The sequence below is a fragment of the Orcinus orca genome, chromosome 18, assembly GCF_937001465.1.
Source record: "Orcinus orca chromosome 18, mOrcOrc1.1, whole genome shotgun sequence".
Classification (NCBI taxonomy): domain Eukaryota; kingdom Metazoa; phylum Chordata; class Mammalia; order Artiodactyla; family Delphinidae; genus Orcinus; species Orcinus orca.
Window position 1 is genome coordinate 26116108 of NC_064576.1, and position 11928 is coordinate 26128035.

The 11928-nt window shown below is 39.7% G+C and overlaps 1 protein-coding gene across 2 annotated transcripts in view; it reads right to left on the reverse strand.

Moving 5' to 3' along the window:
- Nucleotides 1-6158: 6158 nt before the first annotated feature.
- Nucleotides 6159-11928, reverse strand: part of NDFIP2 (Nedd4 family interacting protein 2) — a 72150-nt gene continuing 66380 nt past the window's right edge. Inside the window, exons 8-9 of one of the 2 annotated variants that reach the window (XR_007472998.1) lie at nucleotides 10131-10256; nucleotides 6159-6372 (exon numbers count right to left, since the gene is read on the reverse strand). The gene's annotated coding sequence lies outside the window, so the exon portion shown is untranslated. Of the gene's footprint in view, nucleotides 10257-11928 lie in introns of both variants that reach the window. The other variant, XM_033400088.2, reaches the window with a different exon arrangement.

The following is an 11928-nucleotide window of genomic DNA, read 5'->3' on the forward strand; positions in this document are numbered from 1 at the left end:
TTATCTTCAACTACTGTCCCTGCCATGAATGTCATATGTGCATTTGAGAACATGAAACTAAAATTGACTTTTTTTTATTACTCAAGACCCTTACTTGATAGTCCTGGCATTGCTGTTCTAATAAGCAGACGCTGAGAACACTTAGTACTACCTTCCCTGCTGCCTGGCTAGAGAACGCACGGTATGACTCACAGGCTGATCAAGGAAAGAAGTATAGATTAATATTTTAGGTTATCATCTCGTTACACTAAAGAAAAGTTTGCAATTATTTTGATATCTTATTTCAAAATAAGTATGAGAAAATGTAAGACATTTTCCTTTAACTTATCTTAAATAAGTGAAATAGAACATTTATTGATGATGTATTGATGAACAGCAAACCTATTCATGAAAACCCTGATTTATTTTCAGTTTAATTTTGACATACTGTGAGGGTTCTTTGTTAAAGATATGATGTTAAGTTAAAACATTTCTTAAGTATATTTCCAACGGGACAACCTTATCCAACAAAAATCCAAAGTTCCAATTTGCCCGGCCAATTTGACGTAGTCCTGATGTGGATGTAGATCAGGACTGCAACAGTAACATGGGCACTAGTCACAACCTTGCCTCTTTCTGTTGAAGAACATTTCCAGTTTGCACTGGGAGCTGAATAGTTTGCCCTATATGGGAACAGCCCTACCCAGGCTGCCTGCATCCAGGGTTTCAATGCAGTTTAATACAGTCCCTCCACACAGCGTCTTTTCCTATCAGGTTATTTTCTCCTATCCTGGATTTCAGAGCCAGGTGACCTAGGTCAGCTCACCACAATAGTGCTTCCTTATATAAGAGCTTGATGGGAAAGAATAAAGTCTACAACTTGTCAGCTCATTTCTGCTTGTAGCACTGCCAAATTTGGGGGCAAATTTCGCTTCTCTTTTGCTCTACATGCCAATGAATGGTTGGGCCATCCTTGGGGCTCCCTTATTCGTTACTCTTCTCCTCCCATTCTGTCTGTCAAGTGAAGTTCTTTGTTCGAGACATAACACACAAGGCACTGCCGTAAGATTACTGAGCCTGCTGTGACAGTCAGCTTGACCATTAGGGTCCCTGGAGCTGACCAAAGAACCATGATCAGAATCTTCATCCTTTTGGCTACTGTTGAAAAAAGCACTGATGTCATATTCCATACAGTTTATAGGCTGTGATTTACCGCTGCTGGACAATTATTGTATTCATCGTTTAATTATTAAATATAAAGCTGTCATGAACGTCTGTATAATTTTTTCTTCAGTTGAATTTTTTCCACGTGATAAATTCCCATAAATGAGATTATTAAAACTACTACAAATGACAATTGTATAGAAATAAAATTTAGGGTAAAACCTATTTTAGAAAAAAAGAGAACACAACTTGCCTGAAAATTTGTGGCAACTCTGCGTGGGGTCAAGACCTGGGAGGAAAGTGTCAAAATGAAAATTGTATTAAGGTAATGAGATTAGGAGTGATTTTTTTTTTCAAAAATTTATAAAATGATGTTAAATTTTGCTGCAATTTTTTAAAAGAGCACTGAAGTTTTCTAATTATAGGGGACATGAGTTTCTCATTGAAAAAGTATTTATTCTTATTCTCTAAAGAGTATGTGGAAAAAGAGTAGGTTTTCTTCAGAACATTAGTGCTTTTAATGACATAGTCAAACTATACTGGTATTGTTTGCTGGGGTTTCAATAGTTGAAAAGTATCTAAAGAACAATAACAACAACAAAAAGAATCTCAAAGTACCCTGTTTTTATTGTGCTGCTCTTTGTCATAAATGTGCACATTTGGGGAGTTGTAATAATGACTGATCTACTAATTCAACATAATTGAATAATCATTTTTTCATATCTTAGTCTTCATTCATTCAGATTTGAATTTAGTTTACATCTTGTATGTAGATTCCAGAGGAAAGACAAAGCAAACAATGAGAAGGAAAAAACACTGAGGGTTGGGTGGATTTGCTTTGTGTGAACAAGTAATAAAACATTTCCTCTATTTGTAAAGTTGTCTTAAAGGATGGAGAATAGCATTAATGCGTTCTAGTAGCTTACTTTAAATCAACATTTAAACTTTAAGTCTTTATTCCTTTTGCTTCTAAGTATCATTATGTATCACTTTGTCCTTACTTCGACAATTAGGTAATCTCTAGCATTTAATAGGAAGCTTTTGTTTTATGTCTAGAATGCCCACGTTCGCTAAAGTAGATACTATTTTTAAAAATTAATGTGCCTCATTAATTTCATTCTGAAATCACAGTACAAAAGTGCTGTAGACTGCTGCTGTGAATGCTGGGTGTTTTTTTTCTTTTTTTGGAGGGGGAGGTTGTATGTTTTGGTTTTGGTTTGGCTTTTTACTTAAGATTTTATGCTGTATGGTGTGTGTGTGTGTGTGTGTGTGTGTGTGTGTGTGTGTGTGTGTGTGTGTGTGTGTGTGTGTGTGTGTGTGTGTGTGTGTGTGTGTGTGTGTGTGTGTGTGTGTGAAAGCGAGAGAGAGAGAGAGATTTGGTAAGGTTCAGCAGGGGAAATACAAGGAAAAAGAAGTTACAAGAAGAAAGTTTCAAGTTTTGCAAATAGGTCACTCATTAAAGTTTATATGGTAAATGCAGGAAGGCTCATCCCGGGGTTTTATAGAGCATTCTGGGTGGGCAGAAGAGTCGGCAGAACCCAAAGCTTACGTAAACCATTGCTCTTTCAAATACCCCTCTAACTCCTCAATGAACATTCAGCTACTCCTTACCCTTAAGTAAACACACTCAAGAATCAAAGGAAGACAAACTCGGTTACACAACTCAACAAACTATTCATTTCTCATGCACCTTTTACAGATATGTGAATGCTAAAGAATGCTGGACCTGGAGGAGAAGAGGGATGTACAATAAATTACTTAAGGAATTAGCAGTACTTTTTATTTTCTTTACTTAAGAATGTCATCTTTTCCATTTTTAAAGATTTTCAAAAGTCACCCTCAAATCTGTGGCATGATCAACAACAATATACACTAGAGATGGAAACATCTAAGATTTTTTAAAGCATTTTTAATTTTTATGGACATGGGCAACTAAATAGATGATCTGCTTCCTTAGGAAAGCATAAAACACTTCTCCAGTAAAAGCTAAAAATGATTCCTACCTCCAAGAATCTTGCTAGCTTTATTTCCCAGGTATTTTTAGAAAAATTTCAGTTTATGGGCTCCACTGTACCTCTGGACTCTTTAGTCTCATAATTCAAGGTCACTACTTCATAGTTCTCTGGGTAACCTTGTTCCTAGAATTCCCCTTCCAAGCTCCCATCACCAGGGAGGGCTCTGGCTCTTATACTTTCCACACAGCATCAAGTTCAGGGCTTAATAATCATAAGGCTTTACCTGCTTCTATTAGCATTCTTGAGATACATTAACATAAATAGCCAATGACTAAAATTGCTTGGATTTTTTCTCCACTCTAAATGACTTATAAGATTACATACTTACTTGAACAGTCACATGAGAATTTCTTGACATTATTTTTCCTGGTTTAGATTTTTAGTTAACTACACAATTGAAATCCCTGTTATATGACAAGAGATTTTTGAATGAAACCTGGAAGTTTCACATTATGTTTTGAGACTGGATCTTAATGAGTACCTTCTGTTTTAGAGGGCTTTCTCTGGACAGGAAAAGGAGTTGCTGCCTTGTTACTGCAGGCAGAGTGGAAGCCCAGGTCTCCCGCTCGGTCTGCACTGACACCCAAGGAGGGGGCCCCCTCATCACTGCTAAGGAGGGAAGGTTATTCCAGCTCCTCACATGGTGTCCACTAACCCTGAGGAGGGGTGGCGTTGTTATCACTGGATGGCGAAAGTCCTAACTCCCCTCTAGGCCTCTTCTGACACCCAAGTGCAAGCTCCCTACCTGGCCTTCTCAGCCCAGTGGAGGGAGGGTGCCTCGTTACAGCCTGGCAAGCATGGAAGTCTAGACTCCTCACTTCGTTGGTGAAGGTAGCAATGAAACCATGTTTATATTCTGTGTGTTTGGCTGCAGCAGAGTGGCTACTGTCTAACAGTTTTCTGTCTTGTTAGGTTGGCCCTTTCCTGGTCCTTTGTAGAGAGATCAGAGTTTTGCTGGGGGCTGTTTGTGTCTGTGGCCTTTAGTGTTTCCGGGATGCTGGCTTCTTTGGCTCCATGTCTGGGATATACAAAGCAAGGAAAACTCAGGGAACTCACCCCCATGTTGTCTCCTTGGTCCCAAGGTTCCTGGCTGGTCTGCCTTCTTCCCTCCACCTTTTCTTAGTTAGCTATGTTCTATGTAATGTTCAGATACAAGCCTAGCAAAATATGTGCAAGATCTATATGTGAAAAATTACAAAACTCTGACTAATGAAATCAGAGAAGAACTGAATAAATGGAGAGAGTTTCCATGCTCATGGATGGGTAGACTCGATATTATCAAGATGTCAGTTCTTTCCAACTAGATCTATACAGATTTAATGCAATCCTACCTAGGATAGACTTTCACATATTTGGTCAGAACTGTTTTGAGAGCAAAATATTTGGGCTTTGAAGTTAAATGGAATTTGAGTGTAAATTGTGGTCATCTCATAAATGGTACAGTTTCTTCAGATTTTGTTCTAGATAAAATAAAACTGCCTAAAAGATTTCAGCTGAGGACTCCAGCTTCTAGGAAGACGGAGTAAACATACTTTCCCTATTCCTCCCACTAAATACAACTAAAATTCCTGCTTTCACTACATCTGCATCAGAATTTTGCTACAAGTTTTGATAACTTGTGTTTTCATTTTCATTTAATTCAAAATATTTTTAAATTTCTCCTGAGATTTCTTCTTTGACCCCCATGTGTTATTTAGACGTGTATTGTTTAATCTCTACATATTTTAGGATTTTCCTGTTATCTTTCTGTTATTGATTTCTGGTTTAATTCCACCATGGTATGAGAACAAACATGGTATGATTTTTATCCTTTTAGATTTTTGAGGTGTGCTTTGTGGTCCAGAATGTGGTCTATCTTGGTGAATGTTCCATGTGAACTTGAGAAGAATGTGTGTATTGTGCTGTTGTGGATGAAGTAGTCTATGATATCAATCATATCCAGTTGATTGGTGGTGGTGCTGAGTTCAGCTCTGTTCTTACTGATTTTCTGCCTGCTGGATCTGTCCAAAAATCCTGCCCTAAAATACTTCAAATATAAGAATTCAGATAGTCTTGCGTTTGAGGCATGTGTATTGAAGACAGCTAATGGGACATCTAGTCAACAGCAGACCTAATGGGATGTATATTGTGAGTTTCTGAGGAACCCCAGATTTGGGCAGAATTGGGCAGATGTACTCTCCCCAGGTAGTACTGGACCGTAGCTGGCTTCCCTGGGCAGGGGTGGAACAGAGCATCCCTGGAGAACAGAGCACAACTGGAATTCCTGTGAACCACTAGCTGCAGAGAGGAAGAAGACAAGTTGAGCAGAGCATACCCAGGTATTTACATTTCAGATTTACCCATGAAATAAATTATTCCCCTGGGGAAGAGCTAATAAAGAGGTGGACTAGGTCAGGAGTTATACCAATTACATTCCCTCCACACAGATGAAACATCAAAAGTGGTGACCTCCCACCCCTTCCAAAAGTACACATTAAATCTTAAAAAAAAAAAAAAAAAATTAAGGGGGAGCATGAGGCAGCACTCAAAGCCGCAGTAATCACTGCAAATCCACTATGGGGAGGCATCTGTGCAAGGCTTTCCTGGTGTGGACAACCCGTGAAGCTCAGCGTCCACCTCGCACTAGACCGGAGGGCAGAACCAGGGCAGGTGAGAGTGGAGACTGTGGGTTTTCTTTAGGCCCGTATGAGCAGCAGGGTCTTTACCTAGAACCCTCCTGACTCAAAAGAAAAATCAGACTTATAGTTTCATTTCTAAAAATAAAAACTGAGATCACGCATTTGGGAGCTAGATCACTGTAAAGGGAGTGCCTATTTCAGCTGGCCATTTCCGTTTGTTGTTTTACCAAGCAGAGATTTGAAAATGGCACCCGCTTCCCCTGGCAAGGTTTTGTTGATGGCCAGTGTGGGTAGCACTGAATGATCTTTGAGACAGTGGTTAAATTGTTGCTGTTGACATTTCCACTAAGCCCAGCTCTAGAAGCAATTGTTGAGAAGTTCCTCACTCTGTGGGGCTCCCAACTGGAAAATCAAGAGAATGAAGGGGCAGAGTAAAGCAGATGTAAACCCACTGCTTTCACACTGCTGTTGCAATGACTTGACTGACAATCAATAAACCAGGTGCAAGGAGCTTGGATGGTCAGTAACCCTGTGGGCATGCAAGACTTCTAACTTCTTTTTCATGTTGGTGGCTTCTGATGGCCTGAGCAGTTCTCCTGTCAATTTTGGGGAAACAGATAGTTATGCCTGTGTATCAGTTTGAATTGCTCTTAAGTATCAGTAGTAAAAAACTTGACTAATAACAACCAAGCAAATAATTTATTTTTCTCATTGAGCAAAAAGTTGGAAGGTAGGTGGGTCCAGGGCTGGTGCAATGCTCGATGATGTCAGGGAACCTCACGGCTCCTCCTTCCTTACCACTCTACATACTTAGTCTACCAACTGTTGCCTCAATGGCACAAGATAGCTGCTTAAGCTCCAGATGTCACACTTGAGCCCAAGGCAGGAAAAATTTGGGAAAAGGAAAGGAGGGGCTTTAAATATCTGTTGCTTTAGTCAGAGAACCCTGGGACACAATTTTGGTAATGAAGCAAGGAAAATTAACTTTAAACCCAGAATCATTTTGTTCTTCTCTAAACCTACCCAGGCTGGTTATCCTCATCAACCCCAACCCCTTTCCACCTAATAACCTGGTTCTAGAGAATTTCTCACCAAAACAGCTGTAAGAGATCATAAGACAGGACATTTAAATGCTGCAAATACCTGATCCTGGAGCAGCCCAGCTCCCAAAGGCCTTGAAGCCACAAGTCATCCTTCATCTAGAGACTAAAGGACCACGGAAATAAGCCTTGGTTTCTCAGGAATAAACTACATTCGCAGGAAGAAATAATACTCTCCCCTGAGAGCTGCCTCCTGGAATATAGAGAAAAAGGCACATTCTCTCCAACACTGTGCCTGGGAACATCTCACCTTGATGAAATTAGAAGTCATGCTGACATCACAGAACACAGGGCCATTCTAGTAAAATAATGTATGTGGAAAACGTCTGTGAGAGTATATGATAGTTAACAGTGGTTACTTCTGGAGAGGGAGAGGGAGTTGAGAGATATGTGAAAAGGAGATATCACAATTGATTCCATATATTTCTTGTACCCGTATATTTGGAGAAGAGGGTGCTTATACTACTGCTGGCTTCTGAAGTTAGTAATATGTCAAGCGGTAAAGTGAATGGCTCCAACGACAGGTGGAGAATCTCGGACTTGACTTTTTAAAGGTGTAACCGTGTGCTGGGCACACTGGACTATGAAGTTACACTGGGCCTGGATCCTACCCTCAGCGGAAGTGACTAGGCATGAATGCAAATTACTCTGACCCAGAGTAGAAGGTGAAGAGGTTCAGGTGCAGTATCACGGGAACTGAAGAGACAATTAGTTCCTTCTGAGGAGCAGCAAAGAGATGGTAACATATGAAATGTTTAAACATACTTGCACACTTCCATCTTTTCAAGGTCTAGTTCCAGTGTCATCTCTGCAGTGAAGGGTGCCCTAGTTCTCTCAGAGATCAATTACTCAGACCCATGATGTCTGTTCCCATCTATCTCACGTTAGCACCTTTTTCGGTTTATAAATCTGCTTCCATTAGCCTCTGAGCTAAAGGGCAGAAAGCATCTTACATACCCAGGGACACACACAGATCCCGGCCCTAGCAGCTATGCCACCCACCCCAGCCATCCATTCATTCAATTTGTCAAGATCTGTGCTAGGTGCTGGGGAGGCAAGCAAAGCTGAACACGAGAAAATATCCACCACTGGGGACAGAAACACAAAAATCAACAGTGATGGCGCAGTGTCATAAATGCCTTGACGGGAATAATAGAGGGGTCTAAGAACCAAGAGGACCAGAGTCAGGGCAGGAGAGAATTTAAGCTCTTTTTGAAGAAGATGGGAAGAGGAATAAGGTAGGAGATGGATTTCATGTGGCGGCAACAGCATGATCCCTTCAAGAACTATGAACTGACACTCAAAAACATCTCACCCCAACTACGATCACGGTAGAGTCCAAGGGACTTAGCTCCAATCTATGTGTTTCCCTTTCAAAGTCATAGACATTAAAAAAATAAATAAATCCAAGACTAAGAACCCATCATTCATAAGAGAAAGCTGGTGAAGTAATTTATCCCAGAATCAGAAACCACCTGCCCACCAACCTATTTTCTGTTCACTTCCCAACCAGGATTTCAGTGCACTGGCTCCCTGAGCAAAAGCAATGAGTCACCAATGATAGAGTGTCATCAACTCACAGCGGAACTCTGAGGGGACTGGCCTGTAGGCTTCCGAGCTTCAGCCCAGAGACGTGTGTGCGCTTCCTCTGCCCCACCAGTTGGAGCGCTTCCACTCTTTGCATAACTGGGCCCCTTAAAATCAATGGTCATCTAGGCAACTGTTGCTTTAATTCCACTTGCCACAGAGGAGATACAGGGAGCCAGCACTCGATCAACGTGATGCTACTATAATCACCCTTTCCAAAGGGACTGGCAGATAAAATGCCCACATCAGGCAAGGGCTTACTTCAGGTCCTGGAGGCATTTGCTAACACTAACTGGCAGCCCAGTCAGCAAACACACTGAGCCGAAAGATGTAGTGTCTACCTTTTTCTTTGGCATAAATCTCACCTAATCCTCAGGTACATATTGTGCTTCCCAACAAACAGATGGGAAAACTGAGGTGTGTCGGTTAAGCAAATTGCCTGAGCTTGCATGAGAGCTGGTATTTGAGTCCGGGGGTAATCTAGCTCTAAAACCCAGTCTTTCTGTTACACGAAGCTCCCTCTCTTAGTCATCCACAGGCTCCTCAAGGATAGAGCAGGGAAGATACTAGTGGAAAAACATTATACTTTTTTGAGGCGAGAAAAATCAACTATATGGTAATTAATCCAATTCTGCTCGCTTTACAGGATTATGGAGAAAGTAACTGCCTTCTCAGCACAAACAGTTCTATTCTGTCCCAACGCTCCCACACTGCCCTGCAGATACAGCCCTGCGGAGAGCCACGCTGTGTGTTTAAAGGCAGGAAAACCAGAAGGCTCTCAGTGAGAGAGGTCATGAAGCAAGAACTCCAGAAATGCTCATTAACCGTTTGAGATCTGTATTACGTGCCTTTTCCTTGCCCTGCAAAGTCTGACTTACGTCTTGATCCTAACACTTGTAACTTCCTATCACTTGTACACAAGGAGATAGATATAGAGAGAAACACATGATAAGAGAGGCATCAGCAGGACTACTAGACCAAAATCCACAACTTCAAACTATGGGAAGGAAATGTGCTGTCACAGGGCAGATGTATTGCACTGGAACCTCTGGAAATTGAGGCTGGGATGTTAATTTCCCCCCAATTCCCAGTTGACTATAATGCACCATATTGAATAACAATCACAGCTCTAGAGATATTCAAAGAATCATTCAATCAAAAATTCACCTCTGGAGATCCTGTAGAATTAGGGATATGTACGACCCAGCTGTCTCTTAAAAGTTCATAACTCTCAGCTGAAAATGGTATTTAAGGTGAGGGTTTCAGCCATTTTGGCGAGTTACTCAGTTTTTCTGGGTCTTTCCCACGTATACATGTTATTAAACTTTTGTTTGATTTTATCCCGTTTGAAAAAAGAAGGTTCATAAACCTCAGTGAACTGACGCTTTCCACAGTCTCATCATTTTAAAAATCTGGATTTAGGAAGTGATATTTCACACTTTATTATATTAGAATGAGTGGTCACCAATGCTTGCCAGCAATTAAGGGTCTTTAGGTCTTCTCTCTGAATGAATAAAATGGGAATTAAAGGTTTACAGCCCAAATGCCATAGTTAGTCAAACCAAATCACTATGCAGGAATTTACATGGCTGAGAAAACTAAGTTTGATGGAAACGAAATAACATATTTCCACACTAGGGATTTATGCACAAGTACAGTTCTTATACCTCTGAAGAGTTCATCTTTCCAACAAGGTTATTTGTTACTTTTCACATTCTGAGTCCTCCAGATTGCTTCTGAGCTTTGGGCAAACTTTTGTTGTACTTGCTGATCTCACTATGCTTCTGGTAAAGCTAAAAGAAGAAAAGAAACTGCTTTAAGGAAGGATAGTCTGTGGCCCTTCTCGCTGTCACTAAAGGTAAAGCACTGATTTAATTAAAACAAACACGAAGGAGTAGGAAAGTAATAAAGTGGGTTTGTTTGTTCTTTTTGTTTTGCAAGCTTGAGAGGAAAACCACCTCCAAGATTATGTGAACCAGTGTGTGATCTGGGCTTGCTATAACCTCAGCTGTTAAAGGGGCAATAACCCTATCTCTTCCCTATTTAGCTGCTGAATTTTTTTTTTAATGGTTTCCATGAAAACTAAGTGGGTTTTTTAGAAGCAGGTAGCTTAATCTCTCAAAACAAAAACAAACAAAAAAAAGAAAGCTAAGTTGAAAACATCAAGAAAGAAAAGTGAAAACAAGCAAACATGTTGAGTTCAAAATAAACATTTTCTTTTTAACTGCTTAACTTTTACGGAAGTATGGAATGAGCTTTTTCTGTTTTTCTAAATAACTTTAGGGAAGGTTGCATTTTAGGTCATATGTCCCAAATAAGAACACACACCCATAAGCAGGTCTGATCTATGGTGACGACTAATCTTTTGCAAAGTAGAAAGAAACATAAATTATCTTCATAAAGCTGATGCTTTTGCATTTATTAAAATTAAACTGCAATCTATCTCCCAACATACAAATTACTGTGACAAGTTAAATGATGTTCCCACACTCCAACCTAATTCCATGCCAGTTGTTTTCATGTAACATAAGTTTGATCATATAAACATTTTGTGAGGCCAAGGTGGTGATAATATATTGTGAATCAAACTGATTTTGAAAAACATGCATGACAGGTTCACATTTCCACATTTACTGAACTTTATTAACACATATAAAACATGTTTTATATATGGGCAAGGACATTCAATACTAAATGGCACATTATCCTCTAACAGTTGAACTTTATCAAGAATGAGGTTTTAGAATATAATACACTAATATTTCATGACTATTTGAAGAATTAAATAGCAAACAATTAAAATAACAATTAACAGCAGTTTAAACATACAAAAAGCTCACTGTTTACTATTGACCATAAGCGGAATCATTCCAATACAACTTCTATTTAAAAAAAAAAAAAAAAGGAAAAAAAAAATAGTACCATGTGTGTTCTACAGGCCAAAAAAACGGGTGTCTAGGCAGGGCTGATTAGGTGACTCCTGCCCTAATACTGCAGTTACTTCTCTCAAAGGGCAGTGGGTTTAGGCAGTCACTTCTCAGCACAGTGTAGAGTTATATACAGGGTGATCATATAATTTCTCCTCCAAATTAGGACACTTATGAGAGAGGAGGCACTACATTAGGTGAGGAAATAGGAATAACCAGATCTGTTATGAGCAAACTCAGGATATATATGTCACTCTAGTTAAATACAGTATCAGATGCACTATCATTACCTTTGTGCTTTTGGGGACAGTATAGACCAGTTGAAAAAAATTATATTAAATTAAGAAACCCTGAATTTTTCTCCAACTGGACTTTCTGAACTCCACTTTTCCTGTCATCAGAGGTTTTGCTGGAAATATTAGTGATTATTATCTTAACAGGTTAAAATTTATGAACTTCAAAGGCATGGGATATAGCTTATAGACTCAAAAGGCTAGAGATTAGTATTTTTTTCTATTAAAAAGAGATTTTCATTTTA